The sequence below is a fragment of the Labeo rohita genome, chromosome 16, assembly GCF_022985175.1.
Source record: "Labeo rohita strain BAU-BD-2019 chromosome 16, IGBB_LRoh.1.0, whole genome shotgun sequence".
Taxonomy (NCBI): domain Eukaryota; kingdom Metazoa; phylum Chordata; class Actinopteri; order Cypriniformes; family Cyprinidae; genus Labeo; species Labeo rohita.
This window is the reverse complement of record NC_066884.1, coordinates 22,365,603-22,385,585: the sequence shown is the minus strand read 5'-3', so window position 1 is coordinate 22,385,585 and position 19,983 is coordinate 22,365,603. Positions and strand designations below refer to the sequence as shown.

Sequence of the window (19,983 nt, the reverse complement as noted above, 5' to 3'; positions counted from 1 at the left end):
TAAAAATATTACAAACAACCCAATAAAATGACCCAACAAGTTGAACCCAGAATTTGGGTTAAAAAAATAACCCAGCACCTGATTAAAAATATTACAAACAACCCAATAAAATGACCCAACAAGTTGAACCCAGAATTTGTGTTTAAAAAATAACCCAGCACCTGGTTAAAAATATTACAAATAACCTAATAAAATGACCCAACAAGTTGAACCCAGCATTTGTGTTTAAAAAATAACCCAGCACCTGGTTAAAAATATTACAAATAACCCAATAAAATTACCCAACAAGTTGAACCCAGAATTTTTTATTTAAAAAATAATCCAGCATCTGGTTAAAAATATTACAAACAACCCAATAAAATGACCCAACAAGTTGAACCCAGAATTTGTGTTTAAAAAATAACCCAGCACCTGGTTAAAAATATTACAAATAACCCAATAAAATTACCCAACAAGTTGAACCCAGAATTTTTGATTTAAAAAATAATCCAGCACCTGGTTAAAAATATTACAAACAACCCAATAAAATGACCCAACAAGTTGAACCCAGAATTTGTGTTTAAAAAATAACCCAGCACCTGGTTAAAAATATTACAAATAACCCAATAAAATTACCCAACAAGTTGAACCCAGAATTTTTGATTTAAAAAATAATCCAGCACCTGATTAAAAATATTACAAACAACCCAATAAAATGACCCAACAAGTTGAACCCAGAATTTGTGTTTAAAAAATAACCCAGCACCTGGTTAAAAATATTACAAATAACCCAATAAAATTACCCAACAAGTTGAACCCAGAATTTTTGATTTAAAAAATAATCCAGCACCTGATTAAAAATATTACAAACAACCCAATAAAATGACCCAACAAGTTGAACCCAGAATTTGTGTTTAAAAAATAACCCAGCACCTGGTTAAAAATATTACAAATAACCTAATAAAATGACCCAAGGGGCTGAACCCAGCATTTGTGTTTAAAAAATAACCCAGCACCTGGTTAAAAATATTACAAATAACCCAATAAAATTACCCAACAAGTTGAACCCAGAATTTGGGTTAAAAAAATAATCCAGCACCTGGTTAAAAATATTACAAATAACCCAATAAAATGACCCAACAAGTTGAACCCAGCATTTGGGTTAAAAAAAATAACCCAGCACCTGGTTAAAAATATTATGAATAACCCAATAAAATGACCCAACAAGTTGAACCCAGCATTTGGGTTAAAAATATAACCCAGCATTTTTTTGTGTCAGTCACATTGCTGTCTATGCAGGGTAAGACAGCTCTCATATTTCATCAAAAATATCTTTTTTTGTGTTCTGAAGATAAACATCTTGGAACAACATAACAGTGAGTAATTAATGACAGAATTTTCATTTTTGGGTGAACTATTCCTTTAAGAACTAGGTAAGTCTGATTTGTAAATAAATCATGCAGACTGATTGTGTGAACTGGATCAAATGATTCATTAAAAAGGTGTGACTCAAAAATATGAACTGGTCATCACTGTTCTCTCATAAACTCTTTAGGACATATGTCAAGATTTTTGGTGAATGACTTGATTATAGGGCATCAGAAAACTATAAAACAGCATGTAACTCATATACTGGATACTCTCTTGCTTTTTGACATTTTTGAGCTTGACAGTCTTCATTTAATTTTCTTACACTGAATAAAATTGCATTCCACTTAAGATACAGAGTCATATGGGTTTAAAACAACATGAGGGTGAGAAAATAATTTTTCATATTTGGGTAAACTGCTCCCTTAATAGAGGTAAACTGCAACCTGTGGACATAGTATTTAATGTAATATATTCCAGCAAACACAGCGACAGCAGCAAACACATCTGAGCATGTGCCCATTTCTCCCGCTGCTTTACTTGAAAGCGAACACAGCTCATGTTTATTTATTAGACGCCAATGCAAGGCACTTCAAAGGACTGTCCAGTCAGAAGCTCCCTGAGACTATGCTCACAGAACCTGCAAATTACTCCTGGCCCTGCCAGGCCCAAAACCACCTGCCAAGACAGTTACATTAGCTTTTCATTGTTTACCGTACAGCCTTAAAACAAGTGCAAGGTGAAAACCGTCACATGCACAGGCCATATCAAGATTAGATACAACTGAGATGGATGGCTAAAATAATAGGCTCCCTGAGTCTGACACCTCAAATTGTGAATGTGTCCAATTTCCAGTGAGAAAAAGTACAGTGGCGCTTGTGCAGAAATGTTGAGTTTGTTCCATCTGTGAGGTCTCAGGCTTTGCTCTTGATGGTTAATCAATGAGACATATTGCTTTGGGTCAAAAACGGGAGCTAGGTGAGCAACCACCGGACACTCTGTCCAACTAAGAAAGTCAGCTTGTGTAATTTAGACATTTGATTCCACTGTTGAACTAGCGAGTTTCCCCATTGCCTACATACAAAGCTCCCTTCAATGACTCAAATGGGGTTGCCTTCTCCACATGTGATGCAACTTAAAGGGATAGTTCACGCAAAAATGAAAATTATCCCATGATTTACTCACCCTCAAGCCCTTCTAGATGTATTTGACTTCCTTCTTTCAGACGAATACAATTGGAGTTATAATAAAAAAATATTCTGGCTCTTCCAAGTTTTATAATGACAATGAAAGGCTGTTTGAGATTTTGAAGTCCAATAAAAGTGTGTCCATTCATCATAAAAAGTGCCTTCTGAAAATGAAGTAGATGCATTTTTGTAAGAAAAATATCCATATTTAAAACTTTATAGCACCGTGCTGTTCGTCAATTCTGCGTTTCGTCGCCCCATTTGCCTACATCATCATTTCTTGGAACATTTCTTGTAAATGCACGTATGACAGTTACGAAGCTAGAGATTATGGTTCATAAAGTTTTAAATATGGATATTTTTCTTACAAAAACACATTGATTCACTTCAGAAGGCCTTATTAACCCTCAGAGCCACATGGAGCACTTCTTATGACGAATGGGTACACTTTTATTGGACTTCAAAATTTCAACACCTACTCACTGCCATTATAAAGCTTGGAAGAGCCAGGACATTTTTTAATATAACTCTGATTGTATTCGTCTGAAAGGAGAAAGTCATATACACAGAGGATGGCTTGAGGGTGAGTAAATCATGGGATAATTTTCATTTTTGGGTGAACTTTTTATCCTTTTTTTCATTTTGGTTTCAAAGTTGAAATTTTATGACTCTAAAACTCTTTTTTTGGTTCCTTTTATAGTTTTAAAAGTATTTATTACAACTATCATGAATTATTAATTCATAAATGTTTTTTTTTGTTTGTTTGTTTGTTTGTTTTTTGACAGTCGCACCACATGACATTTTACAACCTGAACTAACCTTGATTTGTAATTATAATAATTATCAAATATACTCACCTTGTCTTATGTCATTTATATTATGCTATGTAGTGCAAACACTTTTTGTTCCTTATAAGTAATAATAAAATTATGACAAACTACCTATTGAGGTTTTAAAAAATTTCATTCTTCTGAGACTTTTCAATTAAAATTATAGAGCAATTTCCCTAAATACCCAAATATTCCCCACATATATAGACACATAGAGATATATAGATATAGATAAAGATACATACACATACAGGTCAAAAGTTTTCATACACCTTGAAAAGATTATTTTATCAAAATAAGATGGATCATACAAAATGCATGTTATTTTTAGTTTAGTACTGACCTGAATAAGCTATTTCACATAAAAGACGTTCACATATAGTCCACAAGAGAAAAACATAGTTGAATTTATGTTGAAATTATCCCGTTCAAAAGTTTACATACACTTGATTCTTAATACTGTGTTGTTACCTGAATGATCTGTGTTATGTTTTTGTTTGTTTGTTTGTTTAGTGATAGTTGTTCATGAGTTAAACTGCCCGCTGTTCCCTTTAATCCTTTATGTCCCACAAATTCAGTTTATTTCTGCATTTTTGTATATTTGAAACCTTTTCCAACAATGACTAAGATTTTGAGATCCATCTTTTCACAATGCATTAAGGGGGGTGAAAACTTTTGAAAAGAATGTAGATGTGTACATTTTCTTATTAATGCCATCTTATTGTAGGACTGTTAAATTGATTAATCATGATTAATCGACTGTACAGCCCTATGTCATTGACTATATGTCCAAAAAATAGTCTTCAGAATAGCCTTTGCAAAATAAGAAGAGCATCTACAATGCCATAAAAGTTTTAAGGGAGATCTTCATTTTTTTCTAAATCTTAGAAGCTTTACTGTATGATCCACTACCCCACATTTCATTTGCTTTTCAAGCCTTTGCACCTTCTACGCCCTTCCTCTGAGTGGCTTGTCTTTTGTAGGGCGAGATGGCTGAGGCCTAACTGCGGAGATGTGAGAGCCCGAGTTCACCCGCGCTCTGTGCTCTTATGAAAGAGGGCTGCCATTGATTTTGCAGTGTGAAGGACTAATAAAGATGGATCTTTTTCAGAGCAAGACTGAAATGAGGGCCTACAGGTAAGAGCTGCAGACAGGCACAGCCACTTGTCCTTAATGGAAGATTGATTTTAATTGTGACACCACCTGATTGGCCCAGTTCTAAACGAACGAAATGAAAAAAACGAGACGGAAATGAAAAGCAGAGGGTGACCAATGTATTTTCTCTAAAGCAAAAGCACTTCAAAAGCATTACCATGACTCTGAATGTTTTTTCTTTCTTTTCAACATTACATTTTTCTTGAGGGGGTAAAAGGCTATCATTACTGTCATGAAGAATGCTTCAAAAAGGTCTGGAATAACATCTGCCGTCATTTTCTTTTTCCTTTCCAAAATTTATTCCAATCCAATTTCTGCTCTCATCTTTATTTGAACAAAAATCAACAATTTATTTTAATTCTCTCCAAAGCAGTGCATAGCGGCAAGCATGTTTCTGTTTCTTCTATTTAAGTGCACCCTTGATTCCGACAGTGGCACGCACAGGCTTAAATATTAGAAGCTAAATGGCTAAATGATCCCGAGTGTTGGAGGAAATGGGATGTAATGAAAGCCTTTGCGCACATGGCTCAGCAGAGCTTGAGGTTTTATTGCACTTTCTGAATCAGATCAAACGGCTCTTAGAAACTGATCACTTGTTGGGGCTCACTAAACGTCTACCAACGCCTGAACAAATCAAGAAGTGAGCGCTGGTAGCTATTCTTGGACATTTCACTTATGAATCACAGACCTACAATTTCCAGAGACATTGGAAAATGTCATTTCAACAGTTTTACCGACAACATTACTTTTGATTTTGAATCTATTGTTGGTTTGAAACCATGTAATTTAGTCATTTTTTATTTCGTACATCATCCATCTGCATTTTTCCCTTTTATATATCTCAAGTGTTATTCTTGGTATTCTCATCAATCAAACCAAGAATTTGTTTTATGCTTTACTCAGCAGCACAGTGCAGCTCGGTGCAGCCCAACAATGCACTAGGAACTAGTAAATATGCCATTTGCAAGCCACACCATTCATCACATTTTGCATGCTCATGTGCAGCACGGCTGATTATCAACTCAGGAACATGCCGGGCTATAAGAAGGGCATTAAAATACGTTCCCCAGTGTCCTTAAAAAATCACTGAGGCAGGAGCTTTTTTAATCTCTTTCACACATGGACCCAAACACTTGCGCACAAATACACCTGACAAGCTCTTATTTCAGATCAATAGTATCGATCCTGCTGCCAGTGGACCAATGAACTGGAACTGATGTCATATTTGTGATGTCGACTTTTCGGCGAGGTCATTTCATTGTCGGCATTCGCCGCACAATAACCGTCGATCCGCACGTTTCCGAACAATACGTAACTCGTGTGAACCTTCAAGGGCTCGAAGAACAAACCGCGCTAAGCTCCACTGAGTGAAGATCCAGCGATTCTCTCTTCGCTGCTGCCAGAAACAGCTCTGCTAGAGATCTCTCTGACATTACAATAAAGCTGCTTTTTCATCCCCGCTGTTGAACCCTTCTCATGTCCTCCTGTGCGACAATCAGAGTTTTATTTCCTCGCTTGGCCTTTCCAATTTCAGTGAATATTACTGTGCAGGAGGTTCTCCAAACAGGTAGAAGTAAATCTGGTTTATATTGAGGGATATTCTCGCTGAATCTTGCTGGCACAATTACAAAGACGTGTATCAGTCCAGGCAGGGCCTCATATTTGAGACACTGTGAAATCCTACTAGCTTTGTTGTTTCCTCCAAGTAGGCTACGATATCATTCATCTTTTCTGTCTGCACAGAAGCTGATAAGACCAGCACGATCTTCCTGGAGTATCTTATAATGGTGTGAACGTGTGAAGTAATGTGACTTAACTAATAACAATTGGCAGTTTATTACAGGATATGAATGAGGATATTAGGAGATGCTGCCTACGGTTAACAAATCTGCAGAGGTTTATTGCTGAACGTTTTTATTTTAGGGCAGTGTAAACTCTCGTAATGCTTTTGGACACCAGTGCCTCTCCCAATATTTGCAGCCCAGACAGAAGTAACAATAGCCCACTGCCATGGCAACAGTACAGGCTGATGTCAAAGCAGCAGCTGCCGTTTGCATTCAGACTCTGGATAGGTGACAGTAATGTCAATTAAACGTCAAAAACTCCAAAGGCCAGAAAACATGCACATTTGTGCGCCAGCAACCAAAGAGGCTTGTAAAGTTGCATAAAGCTTGGCCAAAAGCTGAGTCGTTCACACAATAAGCAGGAGTAAGACAGCAGGACAAAAGGACATGCTATTCTATTAGAGCAGAGACACATCCATTATGTCAAAAAGGATTTGCTAAACCTGTGGAGAACGGTCACACACTGAGGAGATTACATAACGCCTCTAGTTTTCAGTTTAAAATATGATGTCAAAGGGATCGTTCACCCAAAAAATGAAAGTTCTGTCACTATTTTCTCACCCACCATGTGACTCCAAACCTCTATGATGTTATTTTTGCAGAACACAAAAATGATGAATGTCCAAATATTGGTCGCAATAACGTTAGCTAAACAGTGAAATTAATAGTTGTGTTGAAGCTGCATGGAACACCAAATAGGTCATAATTCACCATTAAACAAACATCTGATCAGTGTTGGGAAGTAACTTGTTATATGTAATGTAATTAATTATACAATAAATGAAGAGTTTAGATGCAAAACCAGCTAAAAGCCATCTCAGTCAAAAATGAGATAATGATACTGAGTGAATGCTGCTGACACATAGTATACGTCCATCAAATACTTTTACTTCAAACTCGCTAAATTCAGTCTCAGCCCAATCAGAAGTACCAGTACTTACACAGAAACCTATACAAAGTAGCCAGAAAAAAATGCTCATTTTAAAGAAATACGTCAGATGGATTTAGAGGCTTTTGCATCTGAACTCTTCAAATGTAACTGTAATCTGTTACAGTTACTGAGAAAAATGTGTAATTAAATTGCAGTCACTGATGAAAATGTTAACGATTACAAAAGAGGGCTACATCTGATACATCTATACATCACACATACAGTTTTGATTTATTTCTTTCCCAAACTGCACTGCTCTAAAATGTGAGACACCAATGTTTCAGGATTTTAGGATACAGAATAGGACTTATGCTTATTTTATTTGTTTGGTTTTTTTTTTGTCACTATTTGGGTTTATGGATATGCTTTATTTTTTAAGATTAACTATTTATTTCAAGGCATTGTTAGTTGCCAGTGTTTCCTGTCATAGTTATGCAAAGATTTGATTTCAAAAATAGTATCATAGCTATTAAAACTATATCTTGTGATTTTAAAATCTGTATTTAACCTCAAAATGATCTTAAAGTAAAAAGAGATATCAAAGTCTGATTTTGTGGTGTTTGTGCTATAAAATTGAATTATTATAATCTTAATTCAAGTGATGAAGGTGATGCTTTAAATGTTTCAAAATGATTAACAGTTGAAAATATTTATTAGAAATTTAAAAAAGTAATCAAATGTAATCAGTTACACTGCTTTAATAAAGTAATTCCCAAGTAACCTGCCCAAAACTGCACCTGGTGTCCAGAAAACACCTGTTTTATGGCGTTTTAGATGAAAAAAAACGTAACAAAATACAGTATTCTGTAGTACAGATGGCGTTTTCACAGCAAAATTCCATATTTTTTGTCTAAAATGTTTTCTGGACGCCAGACATTTGGTGTTCCATACAGCTCCGACATGTAACTGTAGCGTTTAAAGCCTATTATATTATATGTCTGACACCTGTACAAAATTAGATTTTGGCCAGACGGTTGGCGAGAGCGTATACACGGTAGTTCTCTCCGTTAATTTAGCGATCGCCAAAAAGTTCACTACCAGTCAAAAGTTTTTGAACAGTAAGATTTTTAATGTTCTTTAAAGAATTCTCTTCTGCTCACCAAGCCTGCATTTATTTGATCCAAAATACAGCAAAAGCAGTAATAATGTGAAATATTTTTACTTTTTAAAATAACTGCTTTCTATTTGAATGTATCTTCAAATGTAGTAATCAAAGCAAAATTTTCATTACTCCAGTCTTCAGTGTTACATGATCTTTCAGAAATCATTCTAATATGCTGATTTGCTGTTCAAGAAACATTTATTATTATTATTATTATTATTATTATTATTATTATTATTATTAGCAATTTTTAGCAATTATTATTATTAGTACATTTTTTCAGGATTCTTTAATGAATGGAAAGATCCAAAGATGAGCATTTATCTGAAATAAAAAGCTTTTGTAACATTATAAACTATACAAAATCATTTTATTTAGAAAGGATGCTTTAAGGTGATAATAAAAACATGCTACAAAAGATTTCTATTTCAGATAAATGCTGTTCTTCTGAACTTTCTATTCATCAAAGAAAACTGAAAAAAATTCAGCTCTTTTCAATAACAAATGTTTTTTTGACCAGCAAATAAGAATATTAGGATTTCTGAACCATCATGTGAATGGAGCAGTGATGCTTAAAATTCAGCTTTGACATCACAGGAATAAATTACATTTTAAAATATATTCAAATAGAAAATGGTTATTTTAAATAGTAAAAATATTTCAAAATTTTACCGTTTTTGCTGTACTTTGGATCAAACAAACACAGGCTTGGAAGAGACTTCTTTAAAAAATATTAAAAATCTTGCTCTTCAAAAACTTATGACCGGTAATGTATATTTCAAATTCACACATATTCGGAGCACTACACTCAGTGACGATTAACGTCAAACTTAAAGTTACCAAATAACACTTTTTTTAGGTCAATCTAATAGCAACAAAGAAATCTGTAACACCATGAGGGTGAGTAAATGATTTATTTTTGGTGTAAACTCTTCTAGTAATTCAGATCCTGCAACACTTTTCCAATCTGGATCCCAAATGTGAACGAGAAGCTCAAATAGGTCTATTACATGCCTGCCTACAAAAGCCCATAAATGCACTCCATTTACTCAGAAGAGGATATTCAGGCCCGGAGAGCACCGTGGGAAGTGCGTACGGTGGGAGTGTGTGCTGATGTTATTCATAGTTCACTGGGCTGTTTAAGGGCACATCCCTATTCGCTTTCAGGTGATGGAGGGAGTCGAATCGTCCCATTCCTCACACTATGAAGGTTACACAAGAGAAAACAAAACAAACGAGTGGAACTTCATCTAATGGGCAGTGACAGAGTAAGGTGGGTGTCACAACGATAAAAAAGCTCATATTGTCTGCCAAGTAAAAACACATGTACGATCACTTCAAGCGTACCAGGTTACATGACCGGCAAAATAAACAAGCTTAAAGCCTTTTAAGCCTAAACAACTGGTACAGATTCATTCCAAATGCTCACTCATGCACACACACACACACACTCGCACAGACACGAATGAAAGTACTTACAGAATGAAGCGGACCTTGTCAGGAACAGGATGCCATGGATTGCTGTGGTAACAAGTGAACGCAGTCCTCCAGGGAATCGCAACACGTCTTCTAGGATGACAGGTTGAAAGTCACAGAAATGGAGTGTTGCGGAGAGTCTCAAGGGAGAAGGTATTCCAGCTAGAAATGATCCATCTGAGAGCCCTTCACAAGCTGTGATTCTTATAATAATCCATTTCGATAGGACAAAAGTAGTTTTTTTTGTACAAAGCTCAAGCACTCAGAGGAAAAAGAACCCCACCAATGGGCACCAAAAATATGGTGAGAGAAAACTGAAGTGTCACTGATATTTATTTATTTATTTTTTGCTGTATCCGTCTCTTTCTCTCTCTCACTGTTAATGTTGACCCTCCCAGCTCCAACGCAAAAATAGGAGAGAGCGGCAATAATGGCCAATTCTCAGAATTCTGCACTCCAAGAGACAATCACATGCTCCCGCATGCACATCCGCACACAAACGCGCTCTCCTGCGCACACATAGCGGTTATGCACTGACGTCTAGCTGCCTCTTCCTGTCAGCCCTCGGCACAAACCCTCATCCATTGCTGCACGAACCTTCTGAGTCTCGCATGCACGCACATAAACACTCCAACTCAAATGCTCCGACACCAGTCAGCACTTTTACCCTGCTTACCCTCACTCTACCTTACATGTTATTGCTTTTAGTTTCACAGCGAATTGTTCCTCAGGCCTTGACTCAAGCATTGACTTGAGCACAGAAACTAAAGTAGATTAAAAACATATAGTGGAAGATATGAAGTCTTCTCCAGAATAAGTCGAGCTCAAGTGTCTGGAAGGACGAACTGATTAAGGAGCCCAGCGCTCGGGTGGAGACGTGGAGAGCAGCTCACGCTCTGTTCTCCAGCACCCTCATCAATCCAGCTATCCCTCCAATTCCCACGGCTCCTCCCTTCAGGAGTTCAGAAATGAGCTTTGGCACGCCAGACACTCCCTTTCTCCTCGCAATGGCACCTATAGGATGGAGGCGGGTCCTGTTATGCCTCCGTGGAAGCAAACTGAACCGCAGATGACGCCGGGGAAAGGAGGGGCGTCACATCTGTCGCCGCTCTGAGAATTTCCTCATCGGAGTCTCGTGGCCTTGTGTTGCTTAAGACCTGAGGAAAAACAGTGTGAAATATTCATGATCAATTATTCATTATGCTGTAGTACAGACGGCAATACTGATACGACTATGAGGGAGTTTTGAAATTCCATAAAAAACCACAATCTCATAGTACTTCCAAGCTCACATTATTGTAATAATTCAGTTACAACATACATTTATATTACAGTGTATAACAGCGAGTGTACTGTGTCAATGTAATTAATGTAATGTTATTGAATGGATGTGCTCAGACGTGGCAAGACCATTACATTCCAATCAATATCCAATCAAAACACAGCCTCATTATCATACAATAAAACCACTGAAGTACTGTATCATGACTGAACTGACATTAGCTACTACTAATAATGTCTAACTATGAATGTCAGGGACAAATAGTCATATGTGACACTATTTACTTGCTTAATGGATGTTCCTGCTCTTATTGTGAATGATTCATTGTTGCACATTATTCCAAATAAAAAAAGGTCTTGAATAAGTAATAACTTATAAAACTTTAACCAGCAACAGACATTTTTCTTTTGCTGTTGATGCGACTTAGGCCACACAGGCTATTGGATATACAGTTAAAGTCAAAAGTTTACATACACCTTGCAGAATCTGCAAAATGTTAATTATTTTACAAAAATAAGAGGGATCATACAAACTGCATGTTATTTTTTATTTAGTACTGACCTGAATAAGATCTTTCACATAAAAGAAATTTACTTACAGTCCACAAGAGAAAATAATAGTTGAATTTATAAAATCAAAAGTTTACATACACTTGATTATAATACTGTTGTTACCTGAATAATCCACACTTGTTTTTTTGTTTAGTGATAGTCGTTCATGAGTCCCTTGTTTGTCCTGAACAGTTAAAATCCTTGCTTTTCTTCAGAAAAATCCTTCAGGTCCCACAAATTCTTTGGTTTTTCAGCATTTTTGTGTATTTGAACCCTTTCCAACAATGACTGTATGATTGTGAGATCCATCTTTTCACACTAAGGACAACTTAGAGACTCATATGCAACTATTACAGAAGCTTCAAACACTCACTGATGCTTCAGAAGGAAACACGATGCATTAAGGGCTGGGGGGTGAAAGCGTTTTTAATTTGAAGATCTTGGAAAGGGTTCAAATACACAAAAAAAGCTGAAAAACCAATGAATTTGTGGGACCTGTAGAACAGCGGGCAGTTACTAAAAAAAAAAACAGCTGTGGATCATACAGGTAACAACACAAGAATCAAGAGTGTAAACTTCGGAAAGGGGTCATTTTTATAAATTCACCTATTATTTTCTCTTGTGGACTAAATGTCTGTTATGTGAAATATATTATTTAGGTCTGTACTAAATTAAAAATAACATGCATTTTGTATGATCCCTTTTATTTTGATAAAATAATTAACATTTTGCAGATTCTGCAAGGTGTATGTAAACTTTTGACTTCAGCTGTATTAATCAATAGCCAAATAACTAGTTTAGGCATTGTTTAGCATACTAGCATTCAAATTGGCATTCAGTTGGCTTTAACATCTAACATACTTTTCATAATACAATATTAAATATCATGTTTCATTCAAAAATGGGTTGTGGCTAGACTGCATATTTAACAAACAAACACACAACAGATGAGGGATCTGTAGCAAATTCATGTGGACCTGGTCATGGGTTCGCAGACTGACTAATTGTAGATGGTCATGTCTAATAACAGCCTCATCAGAGCGTAAAAACTCTCTGTTGAGACGGACTGTTCTAGAAATATGAAAGGAGGAGGTAATTAAAGGTGAATCCCAGGCGTGGAGCTGTTCTATCCAGATTCTTATTTCCATACAATTCTCCATGTCATGCTTTGATTATGAGGGTGCCTCTCTCATCAGCAGGACTGATATGAAGGGGAGGAGGAGGAGGAGAGCAGAGGGGTGAAGGGAGACACAAAAAAAAGAGTGATGAAAGACAGGAGAGGAAGTGACATGGACGGTGGCAGAGTGAGAATGAGACGTTAAAAAAGGACTGCATTAAAGAGATATGCTTAGTTAGAGAAAAAAAAGAAGACAGGAGAGGTCACAGAGAGGTGTGGAGACAAAAAGGGAGAGACAGACAGAGACAGAGGGACAGTGAGAGAACAGCAAAGACAGAATAAAATAATAACTACTGGGGAGGTCAGTTATGCAGCTCTAGAAGCAAAATTCATATTTGAGCAGCACACCCTCAGAAACCAATTACAGATTTAACCCTTAAAGGGGCGAAACATATAAATAAAGAAAAAACTGCTATTTAAAGGATTAGTTCACTTCCAGAATGAAAATGGCCTGATAATTTACTCACCCCCATGTCATCCACGATGTTCATGTCTTTCTTCAGTCGTGAAGAAATTGTTTTTTGAAGAGAACATTCCAGGAATTTTCTCCATATAGTGGACTTCAATGGTGGCCAACAGGTTGAAGGTCCAAATTGCAGTTTCAATGCAGTGGTTAGTTCGTTGTCTATGTACTTTGGTTTAAAAAGGTTGGGTAGAGTGAAAAACTCGATCTCAAATTCTCCTCCAACTTCAAAATCACCCGATATTGTCATTTTACCTTTTTTTTGTAAAGGGCATTTGACTTTCTTTGCACGTTCACTTTGTAAACACTGGGTCGGTACTTCTGCCTACGTCACACGTGATTACATAATGTGTGAGATCAAACTAGTGCAAACAATGACCGATCGTTACAGTAGTTAAGACCCTTATTCCTTGGCTGGGATCATGGAGAGTCCTTTGAAGTTGCACTGAAGCTGCAGTTTGGACCTTCAACCCATTGGTCACCATTGAAGTCCACTATATGGAGAAAATTCCTAGAATGTTTTCCTCAAAATCCTTAATTTTTTTCAGCTGAAGAAAGAAAGACATAAACATCTTGGATGACACACGGGTGAGTAAATTATCAGGAAATTTTCATTCTGGAAAATAAAGGGTTTTGCTGATTAATAAGCTTTCCATTGATGCATGGTTTGTTAGGATAGGACAATATTTGGCTGAGATACAACTATTTGAAAATCTGGAATCTGAGGGTGCAAAAAAAAAAAAATCTAAATATTGAAAAAAGCACCTCTAAAGTTGTCCAAAAAAAGTTCTTAGCAATGCACATTACTAATCAAAAATTAAGTTTTGATATTTATGGTAGGACATTTACAAAATAACTTAATGGAACATGATCTTTACTTAATATCCTAATGAAAAAAAAAACAATATTTTGACCCATACAATGCATTGTTGGCTATTGCTACAAAACCCACGTCAGTGCTATTTCTTGCATGTTACTTTTAGATAAAGATGATGAGATGTTACACCACGTAATTTTACTTGAGTATTTGCAAGGACTCATTTTAAGTGGTTTTAAAATTCCAAAAAGTGAACCCACTCCTCGTCGCACATAATTGAATGATACCTATTAGCAAAATTCAAGGGTAAACGGGCCCTTTGTCTAGTGCCAATAGTGTATTGATGTACAAAGCACAGCTCACACAGAAGTCACTTTCAAACCAACCAGCTTTCTTTTAGTCAATGTGGCAAATCCATGAATTTCGTGTGGAGTCCTACTGATATGACTAGATTTCGCCCTCGAAAATTCAATGAACAACTGTAAATTTAACCGTACCTTAATGGGTGGGTTATTTTGGCCAACCACATTATTTTAGCAACCACACAGTAATATGCAAACACCTAGTAAGAAGATCTCAGAAACCAAAAAGTGACACCCTGGGAACCGCCTAGGTTGTGCATTAAACTGCAGTTTGGACCTTCAACCCGTTGGCCACCATTGAAGTCCGCTATAAGGAGAAATATCCTGGAATGCTTTCCTCAAAAACCTTAATTTCTTTGTGACTGAAGAAAGAAACATGAACATCTTGAATGACATGGGAATGACATTTAAGGTTGGCATGGGAAATAATACACTTTTAATTGACTTTTTAGCCAAATACTCAAGCAAATGTATTTTTCAAACTGACAACTGAAACTGAAAACTTTACAAAAGAATTACAGAAGAAGTGAAGAGACAGAGACTGAAGGGATCACTATGAGGGGTTACAGTCTTGACATTGGTGTCACTCTTGCTTATCACACATGTCGCTCTCAGGAGCGACTTATTCAGTTCTGCCTCTTTTCTTCTCTATTTCCATCCCTTCCTCCCGTTCTTTGGACCAGCCATCCCTTCAGCCTCTCTTGCTCTCTCACTGCTTCTACCAACACAGACAAGTCATTCTTCATGCTCACACAAGGGCTGAAGGCCTGCTGACTCACAAACCCTGTAAAATGGTTAATAAGGCTAGAAGGGGGTGAGACGCAGGGGAAGATGGACACTAAAATATGACCAGGCCTGAACTGTGACCTTTTAAAGCTCTCTAAAGCACTACTGATCAATACACTGCCATCTACACACAAATAATCCCATGGGAGCATTTAGCATGTTAGCACACTGTCACTAGTGTGAGAGTGAGGTGAGATCTGGTGGGGTGGGTGTGTATGTGTGTGTGTTCATCAGGTGGGAAGACACAGAGACAAAAGGGTAGATATCTGGATTGATGAAATGTGAGAAATCCACATCTGAGGCACCACAAGAACTGCCATGTTCTCTTCACACACACACACAAGTGTAGAAAATGTGAAAAAGACTGAAGCTACATGTGAGTGAGCTGGATCTGGCTGTTAACAGTGAGCAACAGTGTCCACCACACAGATATAACAGAGAGACACACAAACACACACACACAAACAGCAGCAGTGCCAATGAGTGCAACAGGAAAGATTTCTGCTGTTACCCTGAATACAAACTATGGAAAATAACTCCACTTACAAGAAGATAAACTGACTTTAAGGAATAATCGACCCAAAAATGACAATTTTGTCATCATTTACTCACCCTCATGTTGTTCCAAACCTGTACAAGTTTCTTTCTTATGTTGAACACAAAAGAAGATATTTTGAAGAATCTTGAAAAACCAAACAGCTGTTGGTCCCCACTGACTTTCATAGTACACTCTTAAAAAAATAAAGGTTCCAAAAGGGTATTTTTGCAGTGATGCCATAGAAGAACTGTTTTTGGTTCTCCCAAGAACCTTTTAGAGAACAGTTCCTGAAACCATTTTGAAGAACCTTTTTCAACTCTAAAGAACCTTTTCTGCATTTGTAAGGTTTCATGGATGTTCAAGGTTCTCATAGAACCATTGATGCCATTAAAGAATCTTTATTTTTAAGAGTGTATTTCTTCCCTACTATGGAAGTCAAGTGGAAACGACAACTGTCTGGTTCAAAATTCTTCAGAATATCTTCGTCAACCTTCACCTGTTTGATTACAAGCATTCTTCAAAATATCTTCTTTTACACTGAACATAAGAAAGAAACTCATACAGGTTTGGAACGACATGACAGTGAGTAAATGATGATTTCCCTTTAACTATCCCTTTAAGAAACAAAACTATTTTTGGAATGACATTTATTTTTCTTACCCCATGGACCCCATGTTTTATGCATTTTTTTCTTAAAACAAGAAAAATGTGCTGAAAAATTGTAACTAACAATTAACAATATATACTCTGAAAAGTCACTATTATCTTACAAAAATACATTTATATATTTTTTAAATAAAATTAAAAAATGATTTTAAAAATGTTTAGATATTTACTGAAATACAAAACAAGAAGACAAATTAATAACATATTACACTTATGATTTATGTTTAAAATATTTTTGTTTTGGACATTCATCTGATGTTGTTTTAAAATTGTAACTAACAATTAAAGACATATACTCTGAAAAGTCACTATTATCTTACAAAAATACATTTATATATTTTTTAAATAAAATTAAAAAATGATTTTAAAAATGTTTAGATATTTACTGAAATACAAAACAAGAAGACAAATTAATAACATATTACACTTATGATTTATGTTTAAAATATTTTTGTTTTGGACATTCATCTGATGTTGTTTTAAAATTGTAACTAACAATTAAAGACATATACTCTGAAAAGTCACTATTATCTTACAAAAATACATTTATATATTTTTTAAATAAAATTAAAAAATGATTTTTAAAATGTTTAGATATTTACTGAAATACAAACCAGGAAAACAAATTAAGCACATATTCCACTTATGATTAATGTTTAAAATATTTTTCTTTTGGACATTCGTATGATGTTGTTTTAACTATAAATCTACAATGTCTAAAATGTATGTTTAATACAAAAAAAACAAAAACAAATACCACTGGGGTAAAGAAACCTACTTTTGATTTTGTATTATTTAACAAAACGACTAAAATATTTACACACATCTTGGTTTAAGGTTCTTGGATCTTTTTCCTAGAAACCCAAGCAAAACACTGATTAGGAAAATCATTATTTCCAGAGTACGAATGAAGTATCAGGATAGCGGAGGAGAGGACAGAGGTAGCCAATTCGAATTTCTTTAAAATGTGCCAGTAGAAAAAGACAGCCAGCTCTCTCTGACTCAGACTAGAGGATGGAAGAAGAATAAAAAACAGGGAGATCAGGAAACAGGGGAAGAGGGGAGAAAAATCTGAACGGTGCACTGAGATTTAACGAAACAGCAAATGAGAAATTCATCAAGAGTGATGCCAGAGGACATCTACGACAGGGAGATGAAGCAAAAAGAGAGGACTTCAGAGAGATCTAGAGAAAAACCAGAGGGCTAGAGAGAGCGTGAGAGGCTGTTGAAAACTCACCCCTGTGTGAGAGTGGTCCTCCTCAGGTTAACACAATCCCTGCTCTGTGGAGCCATTCTGAGCAGAGCCTGTTTGGAGCACTGCACACTGTCTACAGAATACCAATCACACGCCGGCAACACACACACACACACATACACAGTCGGTCAGTGAGCGGCAGCATGACATACTCTTTCACTCAGTGTTTGAAAAGCAAGCCACAACACCGTAGTTGTGCTTTATGAGCTGTGAATGAAACGGTTAAAATGGAATAAGCTGTGACACAAACGTACACACAGATACACACGGTGAGACGCAGTTCCAATGACGACCCCGGCGATGAGGGACAACAGGCCGATCAGGAACTGAAGAGATGAGAGGATCGTGTGAAGCTCCTCCGGTGCGCCTCCTCTTTTCCTTCTGTCTTCTCACACACTCTTTTCAGCGTCGAGCATCAAGAGGCTCTGTAGTGTTTCTCTTCCACCCTCTGTCCTTTTCTCCTTTGCTTTCCTTTCTTTTTCAAGTCCCTGACAATGTTCATAGCTGTAATTCCAAAGCACAGCAGTGCAAGCTGCATTCACTCTGACTCCAAACCCCCTCCCTTCCTCATATGCGCTCCCTCTCTCTCTCTCAGCTCATTGTATCCCCATACCTCCTCTGCTCTCCCTCCAATCCAATCAGCTCTCACTCCTTCTCTCGCTGCTCCTTCCTACACCCCTTTTCTCCTTCTCTCTCTCTCCTCCTCCTCCTTTTTCAAAGGCAAATATCAGCCAGCATCACTGAGATCACAAGCTTCTCAGACAAGTATTCAAATAAGTGAAGAAAACCATCACAAACGTAAAACACTTGACGTGCCTTGACGCAGCAGCACACGCCAGGTAACAAACGTCACGATGCTAAGTCAAACTATACATGTACTAATAGTATTTGATACACAGAACAAGCTGACAAAGTAACACAGCGATAGAAACCCAACAGGTTATACGTGCTTTAAAATTCATTTAAAACTAGCTGTTTCTCTCACAAAGCACAAGAGAAAAATTATTACATATAATAAAAAATATTCTAATAAATATATATAATAATTACATAATATGTATACATTTAATAGCTCTATAATGATTATAACTATCAATACTATCATAACTATCACTAACAATGAGCAATACATCTGTGACAGTATTTAGTAATGTTAACATTAGTTCATAAAAGTACAACTGTTCATTGTTAGTTCCTGTAATGCATAGAAAATTAGTAAATATAGAAATGAACATCAACTAAGATGAATAACAGATGCTTTTTTACACATTTATATATAATATTGTATTAGTTTTATTTGACACCAACAGAGATAAGTTTGATTTTTGATAGAAATAAACATTAGCTAAGATAAATAATAAAGCCTAAAAGTATTTTAAATCTGAAATAATTATTTCTTATATTTATTTATTTATTTATTTATTTATTATGTATTTATAATAGTAATATTTATATTATTGGTAGTAGTAGTAGTAGAATACACACACACACATATATATTAATGGCAATATGTAATATGTATTTCTTTTATTTAGATTTACTACATATTTTTTCATTCTAAATAATATTAACAGATACTTTCAATATTTTGAAAAGTAATTTTGACTTAGAACTTAACTTAAGTATTTTATATAAATATATGTATATATATATATATGTATATATATATATATATATATATATATATATATATACATATGTGTGTGTGTGTGTGTATATAAAATACTTATATATAATTTATTATTTTATTTAACCCTTATTTGAAACAAACAGAGATGCAACGTTTGATTTTAATAATATAAAAATTAACATTACCTAAGACCAATAAATATAAAATAATTAAGTATAAAGTAATTTTAACTTATAACTTTTAAATATATTTATTTATTATATATTACTTTAAAAAAATATTAAAAGTATCTCTGTGTGTGTGTATATATATACATATATATATATATATACACACACACACACACACACACACACACAGATACTTTTAATATTTTTTTAAAGTAATTTTAACTTAAAATTTTTAACTTAACTTTAAACTCTAGCTTAATTTTGAACTTCAGTATTTTATATATAAAATAATTATTATATACATACTTGTATATAATGTATGATTTTATTTAACCTTTATTTGACACCAGCGTTTGATTTTAATAAAATAGAAATTAACATTACCTAAGATCAATAAATATAATTATTAGTTAT

At 35.5% G+C, this 19,983-nt stretch overlaps 1 protein-coding gene across 2 annotated transcripts in view; it reads right to left on the bottom strand.

Annotated features, from left to right (window-relative positions):
* grik5 (glutamate receptor, ionotropic, kainate 5) overlaps positions 1-18,411 on the bottom strand; it is an 87,624-nt gene extending 69,213 nt beyond the window's left edge. The window contains exons 1-3 of one of the 2 annotated variants that reach the window (XM_051130931.1): positions 18,024-18,411; positions 17,752-17,842; positions 9,876-11,029 (exon numbers count right to left, since the gene is read on the bottom strand). The gene's annotated coding sequence lies outside the window, so the exon portion shown is untranslated. The remainder of the gene's footprint in view (positions 1-9,875; positions 11,030-17,751; positions 17,843-18,023) is intronic. The other variant, XM_051130930.1, reaches the window with a different exon arrangement.
* Positions 18,412-19,983: the final 1,572 nt, after the last annotated feature.